The following is an 18,997-nucleotide window of genomic DNA, read 5'->3' on the forward strand; positions in this document are numbered from 1 at the left end:
AAGCACCAAAGAGGAGTCACCCAGGATGGGCAGGGACTAGAGACCTGGGGGCACAGACGTGGAGAAATCAGCCAAGGAGACTTGACACCACAGTTCTGATCAAGGTCAAACTTTCCTGTAACCTGTGTTGGTATCATCAGTGCCCCAATTTCGGTCTTGGGCAGCCCCCTTCCTCTCCCAGTTTAGGTATCTCCTGATAAATTGATTCATTAAACAGTCCCTGGAATATGCCAACAATACAAGGATGAGAGAGGCAGTTTTCTGCCCTTCTCTGCTCACTCTTCTGCCCAGAGCTGAGTTGTCACTTCATATTCTTTCATACCGTCCCACCCTTCCCTTCCTCCTCCCCAGGAATCTGGCTGTTGGACCCAAGGTAAAGGCAGTCCTGGAAAGCCTCCCCACCAGGAAGTTTCCTCTCTCCCAGGGACCCCACCTTTCCCTCCATCAGGTTCCCTCCCTCCACTTATCAACCCACCCATACCCCAGAGCTGTAGCATTCCCTCCCCAACTTTCCTACCTTCTAGATTTCATTTCTGGGTTTTCTTTTCTCCATTGATGCTCAAATGATGCTTTTTCCCCTTTATCCCTCTTTTCTCTAACTCACTCAGAGGCACAGTCACAACTAGAGAGCAGAGAAAAAAGTTTTCTTCGTCTCCCATTAGTCTCAGTGTGCAGGGCTGTGGGACCTGGGACCAGGTCTGCTCTGTGACCACAAAGTCCTAATATTTCTAATGAATGGTTTAGAGCCCAGGGTTGGCCGGCTGTGAGTCACCAGCCAATGGGATCCCAGAGCCCACTTTCTCCCTGTTATGAGGTAGAATACACAGAAACAGTTTAAGAATTAAAACCGAACAGCTGCTAATAGCCTTTTGAGATGAAATGGCCTTTTAATTTCCTTTTGTTGTTTTCAGGAGCAAGATACTTTTCACTCTTTTTTTTGTAAAATCTTGAGATTCCCCAAGGATTGTGGCATTGCTGCCAACCAGGGGGAGAGGCCTCTCTGTGTAGAAGTGTGTATGCAGTAGAGGATGGGGTTGGGGGGGTGGAGAGGTGATGAGGTAAACATTAACAGCCCTCTTTCCAAAGCCAGAGGAATCTTCTTCAAGTTGCTCCACTTGTGGAGGGCAGTGGAGAGATAAGGGGGGACACAGGGAGGGGTTGGAGGGGTAGAGAATGAAGCAGGACAGCAGCTACAGGAGTAGACTGTAGACCTTGTCATCATTCAAACCATTGAGGGAGAGATGCTGAGGATACTGAGAGGAAAAACCCCTTTCTCTCAGGGAGGTATCATTTTAGTGGGGCAGGAAGATGACAGCCAACAAAGACTTTCTAGCTGGGCTTCATCATCTGCCACTAGATGGGCAGGTTGAGTCCAACACTCACACAATGCTCCTCTCCCATGACTTAAAGACTTGAATCAGGCCATTCTATTGATTTCTTCGAGAATAATCTTCCTGAGACACATTTCTTCACATTTCCCTCCAGAGCCTAAATGCTTCCACTGAAGGCTTCCAATTCCTTTCCGATTCAAGCAAAACTGCGCAATTAACAAACTAGCAATGGCTCCACAGTATCCTTCCAGGATTGGGCTGCTCTTGGGAAGGGACAGAAGAAGAGGCTAGGAGAATCTAAGAGCCTAGTTGCCTACAGCCTCTACCTGAAGAAAATCAGACCCCAGCCTTCTGGGGAAGTTTGTGCCAGAATTATCCAGTGAAGCCAGGCCTCAACCCCTGTGGTAGCTGACTTGTGCCAGAGGGAAACATATGTGTTCTGAGCATGAGGAAGACCTATTGTCCATGAGGTAGTTTAATAGGAAACCAGGTCCCACGGAAGTGTGCTACTTTGGATCATGACAACCTGACATAATCAATCTCCCTCATGAGAGAAATAAACCTAGAGAGTGTGTTCCTTCCTTTGATTCACCTCCAGCTGTGGATTCCTTCCAGATGAGGCCAAGATATCCTGGTTCTTAAAAGTGGAAGAAGGCAGAATAGTCAAAGAGATTCAATGGAAAAGGAACAAGGAGAGATTCAAAGATTGAGAGAGACTTAATGTGGCATTGTTACTTTGAAGATGGAGGAAAAGTGCCTCAAGCCCAGGAAGGTGGCAGCCTCTAGAAGCTGAGAATAGCCCTCAGCTGACAGCCAGCAAGGAATGGCAACCTCAGTCTTATAACTGCAAGAAACTGAATTCTGTCAACAATCTGATGGAGCAAATAAATAGACTCTTCCCTAGGGCCCCTAGAAAGGAGCACAGCCTGCAGGTACCTTGATTTTGTCCTGGTGAGATCCATGCTGGATTTCTGACCTTCAGAAATGTGAGAAAATAAATTTATGTTGTTTTAGGTCCTGAAATTTGTGGTAAATTATTATGGCAGCAATAGAAAACTAATACAATAAGGATTTTGGTAAAATGTTGCAATGAGGTAAACTGTGAAACTGTGGTGAGTAAACCGTGGGGGCTTAAAATCTAGAAAAAACTCAGTGGAAAAGTGAAAACTATTAACAAGTTTATTTAAGAAACGTTAAGTTGACAACCGCATGCTGGTCAGAGGGGATACAGTAGTGAACAATAATAGTGATGACAATGAAGAGTAGTCTTTCCCCAGTGTCCGTCCGTTGAAAGGAATGTCCTTTAACATCAGTGAATGATTAGGGGTGAAATATCCCTTTCCTGGAGATGGATTCTCCAGTGTGATAAAAGTACCACTAAAGTTCATCTAGCTTCCTTCCTTCCAAATTCTTATTCCACAGACAATCTTTAGTTGTTAAATGAGGCTTCCTAGAGACCTTCAAAGTAGGAGGATTGGTTCTGGCTCCATGACCACGCATCACATTGACAGAGTGGGTGCACATGTGCCCATTATTACTGAAGAGTTTGGTCTCTAGTCCCTTCACATCCTGTGTGATGCAGTCCCTGTGAATTCATTCTCTGGACCACGTCCTCCTGCAGACTCAATCCAATGAAGTGCTGGACCTGTGGTTCTGACAATCGACCTTGAAGGAACCAAGTGGGGTGTGGCCTCCATAGTCAATCACAGTGATTTTAATGTGAGGTGCCCTGGGCAACAAAACTCAGGGCTGGATATGGTCCAACGGGGGCAATGGGACAGGAAAAGAACAGGCTAGGGCAAGGCGGTGGGACAGGGGCTTAACCACTCCCAGGAGCACAAAGTCCTGTGTGAATTATGTAAGTTACTTAACTTGGGTCTGCCTCAGTTTCCAGATTTGTGAAATGAAACTACTTCACAGGGTTGTTGTGAGGGTTAAATGAGTGAAACTCACTAATGCATTTAACACAGCACCTAGTATATTTTTTCTATAAATGGTAGTTATTTTTCAAATCTTAGCTATCATTCACTTGCTGAAACCTTGGAAAGTTAATTCACTTTTCTTCACCCCTGTTTTCTTATCTATAGAAAGGAGACAATAAAGTGGTACCAAACTCAACTGTCACATGGAATAATGGAATTAATATAAGGGAAGTGCGTCACACAGTGTGTGCATTTAGCAAGTATTTTATTGTTGTGATGTGTTGCTGTGAAGGAGGAGGCCCTCCGCTCCAGGCTGGACAGGGAGAAGCAAGGATGTTACTTCAGTCTGAGGGTCTCCATTCCCATCAGCAGAGCTCGGGGTCACTGGGGTCTCCAGGGAAAGGTCAGAATCTAGGTCAGTAACAAGGGAACTCTGCACTCAGGTCAGTGCTGGGCAAATGGTCAAGGCAGTGTCATCCCATTTCTTAATTCTGAAAATAGGCCACAGAGGCCCAGAGAAGGAGTGTGTGGGAAGGTGTAGATATGAGATCCATCCATGACATTGTAGAATGAGATCTCACCAGTTTCATAGTCCAGGAAAACTCCCACTCTTTGAGGATGGTTGGCAATTGTTAGCTTGGTCCAGGGAAAATTGAGTGCAAAATAGTCATCCCCATCAGACAGACTTATAATCCAGAATCCATTCTGGGGTGCTATAGAAACTGGATATTCCTTCTCCACATTCTCCCCACATACACCGACATCCCAGTCTTTCCTGTCTCCCACCTCCACCTCCCAGAAATGTCTCCCTGACGTGCAGCTCTTGTAGCCAAGAACAAAGTTAAAGTTTTCAAATCTCTTAGGGTTGTATGGTAGAATCCATGGTGTGTCTGCCCTCCGCAGGCTCCTCTTGTCTTCAGAAACACGGAGGATGGGATGTGCAGTGTCCCGATCCAGAATCACATCCGCTGCAGAAAGTTTGGGGATGGGCCATGGGGTCAGCCATTGTTCCTAGACATCAGATCCTCAGCCTTCAAGACCTGGGTCTGGCAGAGGAGGTCTGGGTCCAGAGCCTGGTGTCCCCAGGCTGCCCTGAAAGTCACTGTCACAGCAAAACCAAAAGAAAGGTCCAGGGTTATTGTTCAGTGGAGTACAGTGTTGAGGGTCAGGATCTGTCTAACCTGACATCTCTAGCTGGATTCTTCCTTCCATCTTTTTCCTACATCCGGCTCCAAAATGATTCAGTCCACCTGTCCTTACCGTCATGTAGATTTACGTTTTGATTCTTGCCCTACCACTCCTCAGCTGAATGACTTTTCTTTTTCTGCAGTCTCTTTTTCCATAGTCTGAAGCTACATAATATCTTTGAGCCTTTATTTCCTTATCTGAAAAATGTGGATAAAAGTACTAATATCTAGGGTAGAAACAGACAAAATATGTTTTATATACAGCCCAGGGGCAGGCATGGAGGAAGTGTCTGATGTTATAATAGCTGCCAGGGCTTTTCTGCGCTACAGGCCACATTGGGGGCTTTCTGTGCTCCCAGAAACACTCTCCACCTTTCCCTACTCTCTTCTGGGTCCCAGGAATCTATCCTCTAGGGACAGAATCACTGGGGTCTCTTGTCTCTGGTTACCTGTTGGATTTCGCCAATGGGAAGTACTAGCTGAAGATTGGAAGGAGAAAGGAAAGAGAGGAACTGCATTTATTTCCTTCCACTTCCTCCCTGCCAACATCAGATGGTGATGCTCTAACAAAGGCACAACTCCTCTCAGGAAGCTTTGTCCTTGAGCTACAGCTCCCTCTGGGATCCAGGAACTGCTCTATCTCTCTATTCCTTCATGGGCCATGAAGAGGGCCTAGGGGTGGTGAGAATTCCCCACTATTGTGAGCCCTGGGGCACTTCACATTCCCTTCTTTATTTCCTTTAATGTCACTCCTGCCTTTGTAAAGAGTTCCTTTTCTAAACCTTCTTCAACCACCCAGTTTAAACAGGCCAATTCTTTCTCGTTGGTTTTTTGACCAATATACATTCATTACATCATTTAGTCTTTACCTCAACCCTCATATAATAAGGATTATGATCACCATTTAAAAATGAAGAAATTGAAGTTCAGAAATGTTAAGTAACTTGAGGATACACAGCAGCGGGAGGTGGCATAAGAAGCTTAGGAAAAACAAAGATCCTTGCGCATTGCCTTCTCTCATTGGTCATTCCACACCTTTACTCTCCTTGCAGTGTTAGTTCACTCTGCCTCTCCTTTCCCTCAGCTCTATCCTTTATGTCTCTTCCTTCCCAAGATCTGAGAAAGCCCAGAAGAGCAGTTCTCCCTGCTTCTCTGGGGTCTCAGCAGGAAGGCCCTGGAGAGGGCCACACCTTTGAGATCAGGACCTCAAGTCACCCACCCGGAACTCTCCCAGTCATGGGGACTTTTCTTCCCAGAATCTCTAGAGTGGGAGAAGAAAAAGGGAATATAGTCCCTCAGGTTGTTTCCTAGGGACCATAGAGTGATTCACTTACCAGCTTGGAAGAGGGCCATCTTCTATTCTGAAAGGGAGGAGACACAGATAAGGAAAGGGTATTATTTCTGTTCTTGCCCCACCCACTCTCCTCACTAAGCCTTTTCTGTCTCCCTTTCCTCAGACTCTTCCAATATCCAGGTTCCTTCGTCTATAGCTCTGCAGGATCAGCCATATAACTTTTCCAAAATGGTGGACTTCCTTCCCTCCATCATGCTGGGGCTGCAGGCCACATAGTCAGGCTTTGCTGGGGTGTGGGCCTGTGTGCCAGCAGGGTGAAGGGTGACTGAAAATGCCAAGATACTGTATCTGGAGCGTCCTTCTGAGGCTCTAGAAAAGCTGGGGTGGTATCCGCCACAGAAAATGAGCCTCTGGGATAGATCTAATTATTATTACTGGGAACGCCGATGGGTCACATGGCAGAGAAACGGCTTAAATGTTTACTACACATGTGCCAGGAAAATCAGACAATGTCAGGGTCACTTATCATCATAGTCCTGAGACTTTTCTCCACCTACAATGGAAGAAAGGTAGGGATGTCGCCTGAAAGATTTATTTTTGAGTTATTTCTTTTCTCTTCTTCTGCACCCATCTAATCTTTTTTTTTTTGACTCCTATCCCCACCCCTTATACCTCTGCCTGTTCAATTCTCTCCTCTCCTCTCCTCTCTTCCCTAACATCAAGTCTGAGAACATCAGTTGCATGCTGATGATACCATGGGCACCATGTAAGTGCTTTCCCAGCTGAGACCCGGCAGATCTATTCTGTATCTACACTCCCATACCGGGGGGGCGTATGTGTCACTGTGTGTAATCGTATCTGTGTACATGCACTAGAATCCTTCTGTCTCAAGTTGTATTATGTCCTGCCTACTTATGAAAAGAATTGGATTACTTAATGAAGAAATTTCAAACACTATTTTTTTAAAAGCAGTTCCAATAAATCTACAACAACTGAACCACTCTGGCCGCTCCACTCTTTAAGAGACAGTTTTCTGTCTCCTTCTTCTCTGATTGTCTCATTCTTTTCTTTTCTTTCTTTATTTATTTTTTCCTGAGGAAAATTGGCCCTTGGCTGATATCCGTGCCCATTTTCCTCTATTTTATACGTGGGATGCCTGTTATAGCATGGCTTCATAAGCGGTGCATAGGTCCACCCCCAAGATCCGAACCTGTGAACCCTGGGCGCCAAAGCAGAGCGCATGAACTTAACCACTATGCCACTGGGCCAGCCCCTCTCATCCTTTCAAATCTTACATTCTTTGTTTTCTTGTCAATAGCCTACAGATTATATAAACAGCTAGTGAGGTTCCCAGCATAAGAAAGGCACTTCATTTAGAGTTCCACCCCCTTCCTCCTCCTCCTTTCCTTTCAAGTGCACCCTGGATATTCCCCAGTGCCTTGCTGGGCTGAAGAGTCTGTGGGTCCCTCATAGAGACAGATTTAAGGCCCTTACCCCTTTAAAAAAACACGACTCCCCATGCTTCCCCCTAGTCAGCCATCCCTATTTTTTTTCCTTCAGAATGGGATCCGGGGCATTTCTCAGTCCTGGGCAGAGTTATGGATGAGAAAGGGAGCTGGGAAATTTCACAGCAGAGAGTCTCAGATAGGAATTCAGAGAAAATATCAGAGCCACTCACAAGCCATGTGCTAGATCATTCTCCACTCTGCAGTGAAAGAAAGATGAAGAGTCATTAAGTTGCTCAAAGCCACGATAGAGAAACACATATGAGTTCCTGGGGAAATAAGAACTTACTGAGTTCATGCTGCAGCTCCTCTGGAAAATAAGCAGGAAAAAAAATTACCGATACAGGGATGGAGCAGGGAGAACCTCTAGAAAATATACCTTACAAATAACTCAGTGCAGGCGTAGGTGTACCTGATGGGGAGGGGCTGAAGTTCTCAGGGGCACCGTCCCCTAACCCAGCGCCTTGGTTTCCCTTCTTGGTCTGATACCTCTTGCCGTTTCTTCCAGATCATTTTCTACTTGCTCTCTCTCTTTCTCCTTCTGCTGTCGCCACAGGAAGTAACCCATCCCTGAGTAAATCAGCAGGAAGATGAGCAGGGTCCCCGCGAAGGCTGTGATCCAGGGCCAGGTGCTCCGGAAGGGGTCTGCAATGGAATGGAGCTTCAGCCTCCACCCCCAGGGTGGGGATCACAGAGTCAATCTCATGACATTAAATGATCCTTCCCTCCTAAAGTCTCAGTAAACTCTTACCATAACATAATACTGTTACTTGTTTTGAACAGTCTGCTTCTCACATCTGAATATGAGTTACTTGGGCATCAGAATTGTCTGTCTTTTCCTAGTTAATTTTTCAATAGGTTACTTTACATGGTTCAAATATCAAAAAAAATATAAAAAGTCATTCAAGTCTCCCATCCACTCCCTCCTCCCATTTGTTAGCCTCTCATTAGTCAGCTTAATAGGGTGGTTAAGAATATGAACTTAGGAGCTGCAGGGCCTGCGTTCAAATTCTGGCTCCTTCAATGCACTGGCAGTGTGATCTTGGACTAATTACTCAACCTCTCTGTTCCTGGTGTCCTAATCTGTAACAGGGGGTAATAATAGTACCTCACCATAAGGTTAAAGTATTAAAACAATGCTTATAAACTGCCTGACGCATAGTGAGTGCTATGCAAGTGTGTACTAAATCTTGATAATATAAAGATATTCTTATTTTTTCTTATTTACACCAAAGATAACTTTCTATACAAAGTGGTCTGCAACTGGCTTTTTCACTTCATATTGGGGTTCCTGCCATATTAGTACAGAGAGAATGTCTGTGTTTTCTTCTCAGCTGTGCAATATTCCATTGCATAAAAGTTCCTCATTGATGGGCATTTGAATAATTTCTAACTTCTTGCTATTATGATTAATGTTATAAGGAATAACATTGTACGTGGGTCATTTGATACAAATGCAAGTATATTTGTCATAGAAATTCCCAGAAGTGAGATTTGTATCAATAAATAAGTAGTTTGGAGATATACTGCTATATGGACCCCAAAGAAGTTGTGCCGGGGCCGGCCCCGTGGCGTAGAGGTTACAAGCACATTCTCCGCTGCTGGCGGCCTGGGTTCAGATCCCGGGTGCGCACCGATGCACCGCTTGGCAGGCCATGCTGTGGTGGTGTCCCATATAAAACAGAGGAAGATGGGCATGGATGTCAGCTCAGAGCCAGTCTTCCTCAGCAAAAAGAGGAAGATTGGCATGGATGTTAGCTCAGGGCTGATCTTTCTTACAAAAAAAAAAAAAAGAAATAGTGCCAATTTATACCAAAAGTATACCAAATTATACCAACAAATGTCTAAGAGTGACTGTCTCCCCACAATCCTGCCATTAGAATGTGTTATCTGCCACCTCGGTCTTGTTTTTTTGCCAATGTCACAAGTGGAAAATGTTTTAATACATGTTCCTCTACTGAGTGAGATGGGACATCACCTCATGTGTTATTTCCTTTTCTGCGAACTTTGTTCATTTCTCTACTGGGATGTTTTATGTTTTAAGGAGATTACCCCTTTCTCTAAGATATGAGTTGTACAATTTTTTTCCCCATTTTGTCATTTATCTTTGCTTAAGGATCCAGTCTTTACCATTTTCCCCCAATTCCCATTGCCTGTCACAGTTTCTGGCACACAGAAAATACTCAGTAATTATTTGTGAAATAAACAGCTTAATGGGGAGAAGAAACATCCCTGGAGTAAGAAGAAGGCTCTGGCTCACTGCTCTGTGCCTTATACTCACTGCAAAAACCAAGTCAGCAGCAGAGAATCACACATCCTCCCCTTTTCAATAGCCACAGCTCAGCACAGTGAGGCTAAGCACAGTACTGACACGCAGTGGAGGTCCTGTCTGGCTTTTCCTGGCTGTGGAAATCCTGGTTGTCTTTTCCTGGCTGAGGAAGAGATTTCTGATGATACAGGATACCCCTTCCCCAGAGCTGGCTGTTATGATGACAGAAGCATGACTGCATACAAACTGCCTCTATCTGCATCCAACCTTGCTGTCGCAGCTAGAATGTCCTCTCCCTTGAGATCTTTCCACTGCATTTGGAGCTGGGGATACCAGCCAGTGGATATGCACTCCAGATGGATGCCTCCATCCTCATAAGGCTTTATTTAATGTAAAATCAGAACCAAGAGCTGTGGAAGGACAAACGAGTCTACAATTCTTTGGAGGCTCTTGTATCAGTGAGGGTCTGAAAGGAATGGGTGTACACTCATATTAGATAATTCAAGGGGGGTTTTATGAAGAAGTGTTTACAAAAGTGTGGTCACGGTGAGGAGAAAACTACACAGAATAGAGCAATACCCCAGGGGCAGGAACAGTGGAGCCGTTACCTCCTATCACTAAACCCAAAGGGAGGCAGAGAGGAAGCCATTTTGAAGACCTAAAAGAAGACAGTCATGTAGAGAAGGCTTTCTTGAGAGGAGGTGTGATCTTCTGGAAGGTAATGCAACCAGCTAGATGTGCTTTTGCAGGGAGATATCAGGGGACAAGTACTTAGAGCTCTCTCTCCTCTGTCCCTCTTTCCATCCTCTGCTATGGCTCCCCATTGACCAAACCCAGCCAGAAGCCACAAGACAAGAGAGTGCCCTGAGAAAGGGCAACACAACCCTCGGCATCTGGACATCGGCCCGGTGTCACATTCTCCTGTTGAACATAAGCAACTCCATGGAGCATCAACATCAGACAAGAGCACTTTGTCACTATAATGGGTAATATGAAAGCAAGAGCACTCAACAATGGTGTTTGAACATAGAGAAAAACAAGAACACTGTGCAAACCACAATCATGACCAAACATTTCCCTATCCTGGCTATGAGTGACTGCTGCTCCTTGACCAATTTCAGCTTTAGCTTCACTCTAGTCTCCCTCCTAGACCAGACTTAAGACACCCACCCAGAGAATCACACCACCACATTCCTGACAGCATCCAGTCCAGAGCAAAGTCCTACCCTCATAAAGCCAACTCTCCTAACACAAGCCCAAATTCTATGCCGAGTCTTCTCTAACACCCTCTTACTGAGACACCCCTGACGTGTCATGCATTCTCCCTCCCTGCAAGAAGTAATAAACACAACTTGATCCACTCCAGGTGTGTTCCTGAGGGTCTTTGGTGGGAAAATATTGGCAGCACAGATGCCATTTTACAGGTCATCCTCCCAGGACCTACAGCACCATGCACATGGAGGGGCCACAGAAGCTATCTGGAACACAACTGAACAACAACAAAAAAAAAACATGTGCCATCACTGAGAAGAAATTTTCTTATCCTTCCTGTCCCTGAACTACCACTTCACTGCTTAGAGCCTGGTGGCCAGCATGAGGGAGTTCTTTACTTGATATTATAGGGTACAGGAGGGATTCTTCTTGGAGGAAAACATGTATCTTTCTCGAGAGCGCCAGAGAAACAAAGTGAGAAGGCAGTGGAGGCAGTTCCTAGCGATGTGCCAGTGGTGCTCTGAGGTGGATTTGGAGCATGAACTCTGCCTCTGCGTACAGGTCTCAGCAAGGAACCAGCTCAGAACAAAACCTGAAGCCTCACCTGCAGCCTTCAGCTCCACCAGGGCATATTCACAGAAGGAGCCGGATTGGAAATAACATTTGTAGTTTCCACTGTCAGAGGCTCTGATGTCGTAAATTCGGAGAGCAGCCTTCCCTTCAGTGATGTTATCTCTTAAAATTGAAGTTCTCCCTTGATACTCTGTCATCTGTTGGTCTTCTACTTCCTTTCCTTTTACATACTTGTATACTACCTGCGTAAGGCTGGATTTCACCCACACCAGACCCATGGTCTCAGCACTCATCTTTGGGGATAGATGACAGGGCAGATCAGCATATTCACCCACGAGGGCAAGGATGGGACCAGGGGGTCCAATCACAGAAAACAGAGCTATTCAGTAAAAGAAGAAGATCCATCAGAGGGAGTTCATGCCACGAGGGTAAGGGGATGGTCAAGGCAGGGTGGGTGAGGTATGAAAAACCTAGAGAGGAACATGGTCCTAATAAAAGTACAATTTTTCTAAATGGTATGAGCACCTTCAGTTTGGGATGGGACTTCCAGGTATGAGGAGTTGTCAGAGGTTCTGACTGGGCACTCATAGGTAATTTTCTGATTCAGAAACATAAAAGCAGAATGTTGCCTACCTGAACAAGGGGTAAGCAGTGAGACCAAGACGAGGCAGACAAGCAGGTCGAGCAGAGGGAAGTCTAGGGAACTTTCCATTTTCATCTGTGCTGCAGAGAGACATAAGAAAGAGTTGGGCAGAAATTATAACCTGGAAGAAGATGTCAAATTCCACATCAAACCTCCACCTCCCTAGGGCCATCTCAGGGTGAAACACACAATCACTAGTATGGTGACTCAAGATTCTCCTCTGCCAAAATGTCTTCTTAGAGTCTCTTAACCTTTGAGTTCCAACATAGAAAATCATTCAAAAAGCTATGCAATGTTAAATGTGCACACTTTGACATATAAATATTTTGTATGTAGTGTTAAATGTACAAACATTAACCCTAACCCATCAGGAAATCCTTGGCTCTATGGTCAAAATATTTTCAGTATCCTTTCACTTTCCCACACTTCCTCTGCTACAACCAGGTGCAAGTCTTTACCGTCACACTCTGATTAATGCAGGAACCTCCTCTCTGGGTCTCTGATTCCACCTGTGTCCCCTAAAGTCTATGATCACCACAAAAGCTGGACTGTTCCTTGAGTCATATCACTTCACTCCTCTGCTCAGCACCTTCCAGTGGCTCCCATTTCACTCAGAGTAGATGCTGAAGCCTTCACAACGGCCAGCATGGTCCTCCAGGACCTGCACCTCTCACTTCATCTCCTTTACTCTCCTTGTCTAATCTAGCCACACTGCCGCTCTTGCTGGTCCTTGAACAGGTGAGGACAGAGGACCTTGGCCCTGACTCTTCCCTGTACCTGGAACGCTCTTCACCCAGATATCCACAAGGCTCACTCCCTCGGCTCCTTCAACTCTCTCCTGTAAAGTCAGTTCCTCCAGTAGACCTTCTTTGACCACAGGATTATGGCAAAATGCTCCTATCCGCCTGAGCCTGCTCTCTTTTTCCATTGAATTTTCACCATCTAACATATCATGTGTTTACTCTGTCTCCACCTGCTCCAATGGAAGCTCCACAAACAAGGATATTGGTCTATATTATTTACTGATGTATAACAAGATATTACAACATGGAACCCTCAGTAAATATTTGTTGAATGAGTGAATGGATGAGGGGTAACATATTAACCCATCAATACTCACTAGCATTTTAAATCAATTTAGATGATCAGGTTAAGTGGTTTTCATCCAACAAGAAGGGAGGTGGAGAATTGTGAAGACAAGCCTCTGCCTCCATAATGACACTGCTCTTTTGGTCTGGCTTAGACAGCAGAGTATGGCCTCCTGTGCTCTCACTGGAACTTGCCTATATTAATGCATTTATTCTTATTTTTCAGTAAGGTGGTATCAAGGAGCAAGCATGTCCTGGATACCAGTGTAAGAATGTTACAACTCGGTTAGCATCAGTGTATTCTTCTCACAATTTATCTCTGTGGGAAGAACATCCCTGGGAATGAAATGACTCATTTCCTGTGTTCCCTTTCCCCGGGTATTCACCAATGCTCCTTGGCAGATGGCCTCTGGACTCACCAGCAATGGATAAGTTCCCAGGTTTTAGTCTTTCCACTGCTAAACAAGTGTAAGAGCTGACACTTGCAAAGTAGGGACAAATATGTCAGGCTAGGAGCACACAACTTCCCAACAATGCTCATGTCTCTATGAAGTGCTGAGGTTCTCTCAGCTCATAGGCTGGGCCCTTGCTATTCCCCACTCCCTGCCTAGTGCTCCCAACTGTATCTTGGCTCAGAAAAGCACCTCTGCCATCTTTTAGGCGTGGTCTGTAGCATCAATGTGAATCTTTGTGATAAGGGAAGTGTAGGGCTCTCAACAGCTGGAAAGGCTTGATTCTAGCTGGAGTTCTAGCTTGGCTTCCATCTTAACCACCCCAGAGTTGGCTGCATCCCTAGATAGTGGAGAGCCTGAGAGCAGGCCTAGGTGGATTACTCAGAGATAGGACCGAGATCTCTAGACATAGCCTTAGTCCTCTCGTATCATGTATCTTCTACTTCCCTGATGATGTCAGGTGGAATGGGGCGCTGACAAATGATTTAAGGGTGTTCCTATCTCAGGAGTAACACTGCAGACTCCTCTAAGCTCCAAGCCATGGCCATCACCAAGTTCAAATCACAACCCCATCATACTCTGGTTGAGATCCAGTCAGATTCCCTGGTGGAGGCTCTGGAGTCACTCAGAGGGTGAACCCACCACCGTTACTCACAGGGTAGTGAACGGGAGAGCTAGGAATAAGATCAGGTCTCACCAGTCTTTTCATTCATTCACTCAACAAATATTTACTGAGCACACACAATGTGCCAGGCCCAATGTGTGTTAGGTGTAGGAACAAAAAGAGTGTGGAAACTAGGTAACGGCCCTATGATTCACAAGCTATGTGATCTCAGTCATGTGACAAAACTGATTTGAACTCCAGTCATTCATGAAACAATGTGAAATATGAATTTTAGAATGTGCAGAATTGGCCCAGCAATTCCACTTACAGATATCTGGTCCAGCAAAGCACTTGCATGAGTCCAGAGAGAAGCATGTGTAGGGATGACACTGAAGCTTTGTTTTTAAAAGTAAAAAAGCAATCAACAACCTAACAGGCCATCCATAGGAGACTGGTTAGTTAAATAATGGGTCATCCCTATGAATTAATTGAGTGCGGCAGTTAAGACTAATTTATAGTCACTAACCCAGATAATCAAGATACATTAAGTGAGCAAAAAATACATTGCAGAACAATATTAATGATTCCTTGAAAAACAAAAACAAAGCTATAAATTTGTATATTCATGTCTATGTAATTGTCTAAAAAAGGTCCACAAGGAAACATGCTATGCTGAGAATTGGGGATTTAATGAAAAATAATTTTGTCCTTTGCACCCTATTTTTTGAAAATTATTTGAATGTTTTAAATTTCAAAAGTTTTCATGTATAGCTTAACAATAAAGAATTGTTACAAGTAATTACAATAATTGTAACATATTAGTTATTTGGAAAATCTCAACTCCTCCAAGACAAACCAGCATGAGTCCCCAGGACAGTACCTGCAAGTTCGGGAAATGCTGGGGGACAAGGGAGCAGAAATCTATGCAACTGGCTCTCCTTTGGACCCTTGTCTTAAACCTGGACACGCCCTCAGACAAAATATTGCCTTTCAGTACATCTTCTCCTCTTCAAACTGTTCTCTATGTTGCTAGAGAGAGGACAGTATTATTCTTGTTTTAATAGGTAGTAGATTCTCTGCTATCCTTAGAGTAGGGAGTATATATTTTCACTTATTTTTTAGGCTATTTTTGTTTTTTGCTCCTAGTTATAGACAATTTTCAAATGGAAAAAAATACAAAGGAATAAAATTTAAATAAACTGTAACGGTAAACATATACTTCGCTTCATGGGAATATAAATATTTCTGGAAGTATTTTGGCCACATACATATACCAGATGCCTCTAAAATATTTCATCCTTTGACCCAGAAATTCCACTTGTAGAAATTTCTCTTAAAGAAACAACATCACGTGTTAACACAAAGATTTATGTTTAAGTCTGTTCATTATAGTAAAATCTATAATGGCAAAATGCAGATACAATTTAAATATCCAAATTGGACCCAGTTTTGTTAGAATTATAAATAAAAACTATTAAAAACATGATTCCTGATGACTGTATGGAAATCCCTTTATGATAGGACAATGTGTTTTTTATCTATGCTCCAAATGTTGCATATGTACATGTAGGTTAGTTCAGATTTTTCTGTATTACAAATAATTCTGTACTAAACATCGTTAAACATAAATTTTTAAGTCACATCTCTTTTTAGAATCTCTTAGAATACATTCCCAGAGATGACCAGGAGAGACTATAAGAGTCCTTTCTCCTTTCTCACCACAGTAAGTTCCTAAGAACTAGCAGTTGGCAAGTTTCTTCATTCAGGTTGTCTCCCTCCCACCAAATCTCATAATTCAGGTCCTTACCTTTTGCACCGCCTCCAGCCCCCACACCTCATCCCCTCACCACACACACAAGCACCAAATCCCTTCCTCTGGGTGAAGACTTCCCTGAGCCCACTCTCAGCTGTTTAGCCTCTCTCTTTCCAGGGCCTGTGGCCCTGACTTTTACCAATTTCCCCCACTTACCCCTTGGTACTCCCATCTGAAAATCACAGCCCACAGAATGAAGGTAATTGGTATTTCTCCATTACAGTTAACAGTCTGCCCTGGAAGAAAGGGTAGAGAAGGAAAGGCTGCTCACTGTGAGAAACAATAACAGAATCCCTCTTTGGAAGGATATGTTTTCTGATTGGCTCAGAGGGGTGTTTCTTATCAGTTGCTGGACAGAAACCAGTGAGGAAGGTTCGAATGAAAACTGAAACTTTGTTGGATTGCACAAAATGATGAAAAATTACAGCCCTAATTCCCACATTGTTCGTGTCTCTCTGTGTTTACCTATTTGAATCTTTCATGCATATGTTTGTGTATAATCAGTATTTCATTATGTACACTCATTTTATGCTTTTTATATCATGAAAGATACATCAGTAGAACTAAGTAGAAAAATTACAAGACTTTAGTGTTGGAAGAGAGGGAGACGTGCACTAATTAAAATGTTTCTGTGGCCGTTTGCTAACATCTGTTGCTTGTAGGTGGACACATGGAGGACATCTTTTACAGCAGAGCCAAATGGAAGTAAGAACAGAAGGAAAAACCAGATCCACTTGCTTGAGGAAGACTGTCGCGGAGCTAACATCTGTGCCAACCTTCCTCTATTTTGTACGTGGGATGCCACCACACCATAGCTTGATGAGGGGTGTGTGTCCGCATCTCGAATCTGAAACTGCAAACCCTGGGCAGCCTAAGCAGAGCGCGGGAACTTAACCACTATTGCACCAGGCTGGCCCCTCCAGTCCATCTTTCTGGCACCTCTGAAACTTAGGTCTCAGATCCATGACCACATCATATGATCTTCAGGCTCCAGAGGCAGTGCTGCCAGTGACTGGTGGGCACGTCTTACATTTTTCAGAACATTCTTATTTGGAGTGTTGCTGAGGAGCTTCCTTCACCCTCAGCCCCTTATTTGTGCTACATTTGTATCTTCATGTGTATTTGTTTCTACTCTGCCCGCAGGATTCTGTATTCTCTGAGGTTTGACTCTGGATAGGATTTGAATGCTGTTTGTATAAGATTTCTTTGGGGCAAACTTGTCCTACCTGTGGCCTAGGGCCAGCCAAAACACTTTATTTGATTCTACAGAAGGTGATTAAAACTCCTAGGGTGATTAAAACTCCTTGATGTGACTGTGGCTGATAGAATTTGATTATATTCCAACTGTTTGAATTTACATTCTGTGGTGGATATGCCTGGTTGCTTGTGTAATATCTATTCCCTGCTTCTTCTTAGTAATCAAACCCACTTTGGGGGTTTCCTGAAATATGCCCATGCCCCTTGTAGATAGGATAGACCAAATGAATAAGTTTGAGCCAATGATTTGTAGGTGGAAGTTGTTGGGTTGTGTTTCTCAAGAGAGGTTCATACTCTTCCTACTTCTTCCTTCCTTTTGTCTAGAACATTGTCCTTGGAGCTGGAGTGCAGTGACCATCTCATGACCATGAGGCAACCTTGAGAATGTCAGCCACATGCTGAGATGGCAGAGAATAAAGAAAGAAGGAGGCTGCAGAATGGAAGCATCTCTGAGCAGCCAGACCAGCTCTGGACCGCTGCCCTCTGAATTCATTTTACATGGAAGGAAAACAAACCCTTCTTTTGTTTAAGCCAATGTTACTTCTGGTTTCTGTCATCAGGAACAAGATACAGTTCTTTCCTCACCACCCCCCACTGTCAATAGTTTTCATGACATTTTTCAAACATACAGAAAATTTGTAAGAATTTCTCAATAAATACCATATTTACCTGCTAACTAGACTCTGCGACATTTTACGATACTTGTTTTATTATAATCAATCCTTTTGTTCATTCCCTATCCACCTATATTTATTTATTCATTTCAATCTTTATTTATTTGCTTATCTTCTGCCTTTACATTAAGTTTCAAACATCAATGCACTTTCCCCTGGTTACCTCAGCACACCTATCAAGTAGAAGAACACAATTCTGAAAGGCTTGAGGCACCGATGCTGTTTTTCAAACACAAATGTAGGCGTTTCTTTCTGTTATATGTTCTAAAATAATCAGTGGAGTATTTTTCTCTGGGGATCTCTAGCTCCTAAATGCCTCACTATCGTCAGTGATATTGACAATCTGGCCCCAGGTAACTGGCCTCTCCTAGTAAGAGTGAGGCTACCTCCAGGAGGCTGCGCAAGCAGGAGGCTCCAGGACTGCCTCTCAGGAACAGCTTGAGCCAGAGACAAGCACTGCCTCATGTCCTTTCTGTCAATTCCCTGGCATCTGCTGAGAGAAGTGCTCTCTTCACTGCTGATACCACAAGAAGGGAATGGATGTTCTGCAGGACCTGTAGGATGTAGAGCCACACAAATAACTTGACGAGCAGGCATGAAATCACTCATGAAGAAAGCTGAGGAGAGGCATGGGGTTGAGTTCAGAGACAAAATAAAATAGGACAGTGGGCATTACATTACACTGGGGTGAGAATGTAAAAATGAGCTCAAAATGTAACAATCTACCCTGTCAGTCACTGGCTGGAAAAACAGACATATTTGATGAAGCAAATGACATAGTTAACAGAAATAATATTTCTCCCCAGGTCATGCTGCAGTTGCAAAGGGGCAAAACAACTCCCTTCTTTGAGTGTTTCCTGCTTTGTTACTCACTGAGAAACTTCCTTCTAAAATTCATAATCTACTTTCATTATTTTGCATATGGTTGTCCAATTTTTCCAACATCATTTATTAAAGCAACCTCCACTGGATGTTCTTGGCTCCATTGTTGAAGATTCACTGTACATTATATTATACCATACACAAAAAATAATTCAAAATGGATTAAAGACTTGAATTCTGAGACATGAAACCATAAAACTGTTAGAAGAAAACATAGGCAGTATTCTCTTTGACATCAATCTCAGCAGTATCTTTTTGAATATCATGTCTATTTAGGCAAGGGAAACAAAA

General features: G+C 43.8%; 1 pseudogene; it reads right to left on the bottom strand.

The window, feature by feature from the left end:
- Positions 1 to 3,583: 3,583 nt before the first annotated feature.
- On the bottom strand, positions 3,584 to 15,079 carry LOC131413360 (butyrophilin subfamily 3 member A3-like; annotated as a pseudogene).
- Between the last annotated feature and the right edge of the window lie 3,918 nt (positions 15,080 to 18,997).

This window comes from Diceros bicornis, chromosome 14 (assembly GCF_020826845.1).
Source record: "Diceros bicornis minor isolate mBicDic1 chromosome 14, mDicBic1.mat.cur, whole genome shotgun sequence".
Lineage (NCBI taxonomy): Eukaryota > Metazoa > Chordata > Mammalia > Perissodactyla > Rhinocerotidae > Diceros > Diceros bicornis.